Here is a 6,000-nt window from a genome sequence, read left to right as displayed (position 1 = left end):
CAACGAGGGTAGTAGTAATGTTCAGAAATAGAATTTTAGTATTAATATGTTTTCTAACCACTCTGCTATATCCACATTTTACTTTTAGCGCCTTTCATCTGAAGTTCTCACAGCACTTTACAAAGCTTGATTCCTCACAACAGTCTGATGAGGTGAGCAAGCAGTGTTAACCCCCTATATAAAACATGACTGGTATTATTAACGGGTGCCAAAAGGTGATCCAGATAGCCATTAAGTGACTTGCCCAAGGTCAGAGAGTGGGAATTGAACCCTGCAGTTCTGCCTTCCTGGCCTGTTCCCTAATCACGAGATCACACGTTCTCTTTTGTGATCGTGATTGCTGCACGACATACACATCATGACAGCAATTGACACAGAAACATGGTCATCTCTCACATTGTTCTAATTCCAGTGCCAGCTGATGAATTGTTGGGGTTTGAAGTCCCACCTTGTGAACAGCTCCAGCAAACGCATGTCCACAGAAAATGGATGTTACCTCAATGCTTTAGATGAGATATCATTTCTGTTCTTTTACCGTCTCCGATTACAATCTCCTTATTGACTGGCAGCAAGCTGGATTTTCTTTAGAAGTCTCCCGCTAAACTATAGAGGGGGGGTTTCCCCCTGGTTAGCTTGACTTTAACAGCTCTGATCTAGATCCTCAGATTTCACAAGCTAAGCAGGGTGTGACTGGTGACCTTAGATGGCATCCTCCTTTTGCATGGCCCTTGGGCATTGTGCTATTGGAGATGCTGTCTTTTGGATCAAATGTAAAGGCAAGGTCCTGACCAGATGTGCTCATTAAAAGATCCTATAGCAAGGCAATGTCCTGGCCAGCTTGGGTAGCGAAAGAGCAGGAAACAGAACGAAGTCTCCTGCTCCCCAGCCCCATGCGCTGATCTCCCAAGAGCATTTCCTCCTTGAGTAGGCCTCATTTTGCTGAGGGCCCTTGTCTGTAGAACTACATCCTTTAAGCAGGTCTGCCGGACCTCATCTGATAACTTTGCAGAGATGCCGCAAGACATTTTTAGTTTTCACAGGCCCTTAATTAATATTTACTTGATTGGTCACCACCAGGCTGCAGAGTTTCCAGGCACATCAGGGACAAGGGGTTGCATGGAGTTAGCAGAGGCTCATTTATAATTCAGTTGTCTTATAAAACCCTTAGCCTGCATATCAAGGTCTTGAGGCCTAACATAAACCTACAGTAAAAAATAAATAGCTCACATGGGCAAGGTGAGGATTAAGTAATATCTGCACATTGAGATCGATGGAGGGGAAGGTGCTGTAGGAATGAAAAGTAGTGGGCCTTTTCTACATGGGGTGAGCAGTTGGAGGCAGGGTTCTGCACTGATGTAGCTGCCTCAGTGCAAACCCCTAGGGTGAAATCCTGGTCCCACTGAAGTCCATGGCAAAACTTCTATTGTCTTCAATTGGGCCAAGATTTCACCCCTAGGGTAGACATGCTGCACTGGTGTAACACAGGACTTGCACTGGTACAACTACCCCGGTGTCTAACATTGTGATGGGGTCATGTGAGTGACCCCCACCCCTGGGCACACTGGTCCCAGAGCATCAGGGTTCCATCCTTGGGCACCAGTTCACACCATGAGAGATCCAGAAGCAGGCCCTGCCGCAGGATGGGAGCCAATAAACCCAGCCTCTGCAGGAGCAGAGAGACTCCTAGTCACCAGCAATGCTTTTGGAGCAATCCCTGAGCCTGATTTCGCACCTCCGGCTGGAGCAGGAGCAAAGGGCCAAACACCCAAAGGGGGAGACATACCTAAAAGACCTCTGAGGCTGCAGCATGAGGAGCGTGGTCGACAGCTCCACTCCTCAGGCGCAGTGGGACTGTCTGTGGCGAGGGTGACACTCCTCTGTGCAGGAGACAGAGCTTTTTCAGGGGTCTGTCAGAGACTTTGGAAAAACACCCCAGGAACTAATGCCCAGCGCAAACCTCCCTGCCTTCCACTCCAAGTGCAAGACCCACTTCTTCGACCTGCCTTCAGCACCATAGCCATAACATCGGGCAAGTCTCTGCCAACCCAACCCTAGTACCAGGCAAGTTTACTGGGAGCAGGGCACTGCATAACTGGTAGACCAAGAACAAGGGGCCTTTTGCAGTCGACTTTATTCACACAAAGTCCTCCTGGCTTCAGGCCCGACATCTACAGCTATAAAAATGAGGGTCATCAAATCTCAGTCTCCAAGGCATCAATACAGAGGTCAGGAGGGAATTTCCCCCATAATGCTCAAAGGGTATTGTGGGAGTACAAAGGGTATGTCTTCCTCTGTAACATCTAATCTTGTCCAGTGCCGGAGGCAGGATACTGGATTTTCGGTTGTGACATTACGCCCCCTATTCTTCATAGAAATATGCCAATATGAATATGGCATAACTAAGATCTATTTTATGCAAGATGCGTCAGGTGAGGTATCATTGGAAAGGTTATGATTATGATTATCCAATTTGTATGCATGTATCATTTCTGTATCTGAAGTTAGAAATATTGACTATGTAACCATTACAACTGTGTATTCACCTGGGGAACGCCCACCAGACAGTATGTAAACAGCCTGGATGGGCCGTTAGGAAGGATAATAGGACTTTGAAGATACTAATCTTCCTCCTTCCTGAGAAGTTTCCTGGAATGCTGTTTTAACACTGCAGGGTCAGGTGATCCTGTCTTCTGGTACTGGACATCATTTTGGGCTTGTGGTATTTTTCCACTGGAAGGGTGCGGTGGTCAAACTGGGAAACAAAGGATTCCTGCCATATGCAAATCCTATTTAAAGCTGGGGACTGAGTTTTCTAGGCTCGTCTCCACTGCCTCCCCGACCAAGAAGGAAGACTGCTGAAAACACCTGAAGAAACAAAGGAACTAAGTTGGGGAGGGGGGCAGGGGCTGAGCCCAGGCGAGAAAGTTCAGCCTGTGAAGGATATACCTGGAGATTTAAGCTGCAAGCAGTGCAGTTTACCTTCAAGAAACTCTGCAACCTGCATAAAACAACATTTAGGGTGAGAAATTACTATCTGTAGCCAATTTCTTTAATGTAATAAGCTTAGTTTGCGTGTTTTGTTTTATTTGCTCAGTGATCTGCTTTGTTCTGTTTGCTATCTCTTATCATCACTGAAAGTTTATGTTTTGTAGTTAATAAACTTGTTTTTTGTTTATTCTAAAACCCAGTTTGTGCAATTCATAACTGGAGGGGGGGGGGCAAAAAGCTGTTGTATATCTTCCTCCACACTGAGGGAGGGAGCGAATTTCATGAGTCTACACTGTACAGATCTCTATACCGCTCAAGACAACATAATTTTGGGTTTACACTCCACAAGGCGTGTGCACCAGAGCTCTGGGCAATTCCCCGAGCTGAGTCTCCCCACACAGAGCTGATTGCAGACTCTGTGTGATTCTGCAGCTGAGTGTGTCCCTACCTGTGTGTGTGCGTGCAGCAGGACAGGGTGAGGGAGCCCAGGCTGGTGGAGCAGGTGTGCGTAGTGGGACCCCAATGCATCAGGTGGCATCCCGGAAGGGGGGTCCAACCCATCACAGTGGTATCTATGGTTTGCTCTGGTGTGGCGAGTCCAGCTCTCCATGTTCCACTTTGAGAGGCACGTCCACTCTAAATGGGGAACAAAAGGCATGTTACATAGGATGGCCCCACCTGGGCTCCTGGGCCTTTTCTCCCAGGCAATAGTTCTCCTCTTTAAATAGAAGCCCTATGCCTTTGGTGAGTAAACAAGGGTTAGGATGCATGGCTTAGCAGTTACCACTCAGGACTAGGAGCCTGGAGACCTGCGTTCTCCTCCTGGTAATGTCCCCGAGTCACTGGTTTGTGATTAAATTGCTTAGGCCAAAATTTTCTAAAAGTGGCCTCAAGTTTTGGTTGCTGGTTGCCCATCTTTCAAAGCCCAGGGCTTAATTTTCTGAGGTACCGAGTGTCACAGATCAGGTAGTTGCACCTGCATTCACCCTCTGTGCTCCTTAAAATGCACCCACCCTAGGCTTCCAGCCGTCACCTCTCGTGGGTGGAGGCCTGCAACACTCTCCACCCTGAAGGGGGGTTTTCCAGGCTGCACAGCTCCCTGCCTATGCCATGATATTCCCAGCAAGCCAGCCTACCTAAACAGACCAGTGTCTGTGCACCAAAGGCTCTGAACAGCTGTAATTGCCGGCGTTTACCAGTTACCACAGAGCTCTTTCTAAGCAAACACATTTATTCTTAAGGTGGAAGTATTACACAGAAAATAAAAATCAATAAAAGAACCTACGTGCATGCTTGTAAGCTTACCAGAGCTCACCCCCCACCCCCAAACTGCACCCCCCCCGCAATGCCAATAAGGTCTCAGTCCTTCAAACCCTTCCCTAAGGATTGGGGTCCCCCTTTGGGGCAGAAGGTCCTGTTTTCTGGATCAGAAATAAGGGCCTGAGTCAGTTTAAACTCCACCAATTTATACCAAAGTTCCATCTTTCTCTGTTGGTCGCTGGAGGACCCAGTTTGAACCAGTATATGTGAGCCTTCCAGGAGGTGGTACCTCTCAGAGGAGGGGTGAGAGGGGGAGCAGGGTTTACAACCTGGATGATTTGCTGTAATCACCACCCTCTGGTTTTAGTTCCTGGAGGAGCTGTGGTAGGTCCCCCCCACCCCCCACAGAGTAGAACACAATCATACATAGACTGTTCATTTTAAAAAATAGACCCCAAAGATGCTACAAGGGGTTGCAATATCTGTCATAGCTCCCCCATAAAAAGTTATATACAGTCTTGGCCCACAATAAAACATGAACCTACAAGCCTAAGGTCTTTCAAGGCTAGCGCAGGAAATGGCCGTCTCTGTCACACTGAGCACAAGTCAGTGGGAGCTGAGGGTGTGCAGTCCCTATGAAAATAAGGCCTACATAGCTAAAGCTGGGCTGTGAAAAATGGAAGCATCCAAAATCAGGCCACATTGGAAAAATGTGCCTTTAGAGGCCTTGTACCTCACTTGCCCCCTCTGTGAAATGGGTCTAGCTCCTCCCGCTCAGGTAGGGAGCATGAGGCTGCAGGGTTAATGCTGGGTAAAGCCTTTGAGCTGGTGGGCTGGGCTGGAAGCTGCTATAGAGAGGCAACACGTTACCGTATGATCACAGGGAGCAGTGGGATTTTCCCAGGAAGACTCAGCCCAGACACTGTTTGTTCTTCTCTCCAGTAACAGGGTCTGTGTTGGGTGGAGGAAGAGGAGGGTGCTTGCATTGCACCGTCTGCCCAGCTGCACTGGCTCCTGTCACATCATCTCTTCAGGCTTCCAGGAGACGTGAGCTCACTTGCTTAGATTAGCCAAACAAAACAAGCTGTTTAAGACTATTCCCGGCTTAGCTTTGACATTTGCCAGAGGAGATTTCAGGCTCTCTGGCTGCCTTCTTCCCAGCGTGGCGGGAGAAGCAAATAAGCCGAAGCCATGGCAGCCCTGTTCCTTCCCATCTCCTGCCCAAGCAATTTTGGTTTCGGGAAGAAGTCGCCCTCTATTCTCCCCCCACCACTCGCCCCTTTGTGACACCTGAACCGCCTGCTGGTTGTCATAGTAACATTTTTGACTGCCTCTCTGCCAGGCTCATGGACTCGGGAATGCCATTGCTGCTGATGCTGCTGCAGCTCCTGGCAACTTTGCTACCTGCAGTTCTAAGCGTTGGATGCTGCCGTGTTTTTCCAGAGAGTCCCGATCGTAAGCATAGGCCCAGCCTGTGGTTTGGTCCCAGTTGGCGATGATTATAATGAACAGAGGGGCAAGTCAGAACAGAGTGAGTAAAACACCATCTCAACTAAGGGCGCAATAGCCGGGCTATTCCAGCCAAGAGTAAGCCCTGGCCCTTCCGAACCCAAACCAACTGCAGAGCTGGAAGGGGCGGAATAAATACAATCCAACTGCCCTGATTCACGTTAAGCCCAGGGGGACCCTGTGCACATCTGGGTGTGTTTAGAGGCAGCAGGAAAGCACCGAAACCAGCGCAGTTCCCAACAT

This window comes from Eretmochelys imbricata, chromosome 4 (genome assembly GCF_965152235.1).
Source record: "Eretmochelys imbricata isolate rEreImb1 chromosome 4, rEreImb1.hap1, whole genome shotgun sequence".
NCBI classification, from domain to species: Eukaryota; Metazoa; Chordata; order Testudines; family Cheloniidae; genus Eretmochelys; species Eretmochelys imbricata.
Note: the sequence above shows the minus strand (reverse complement) of the source record.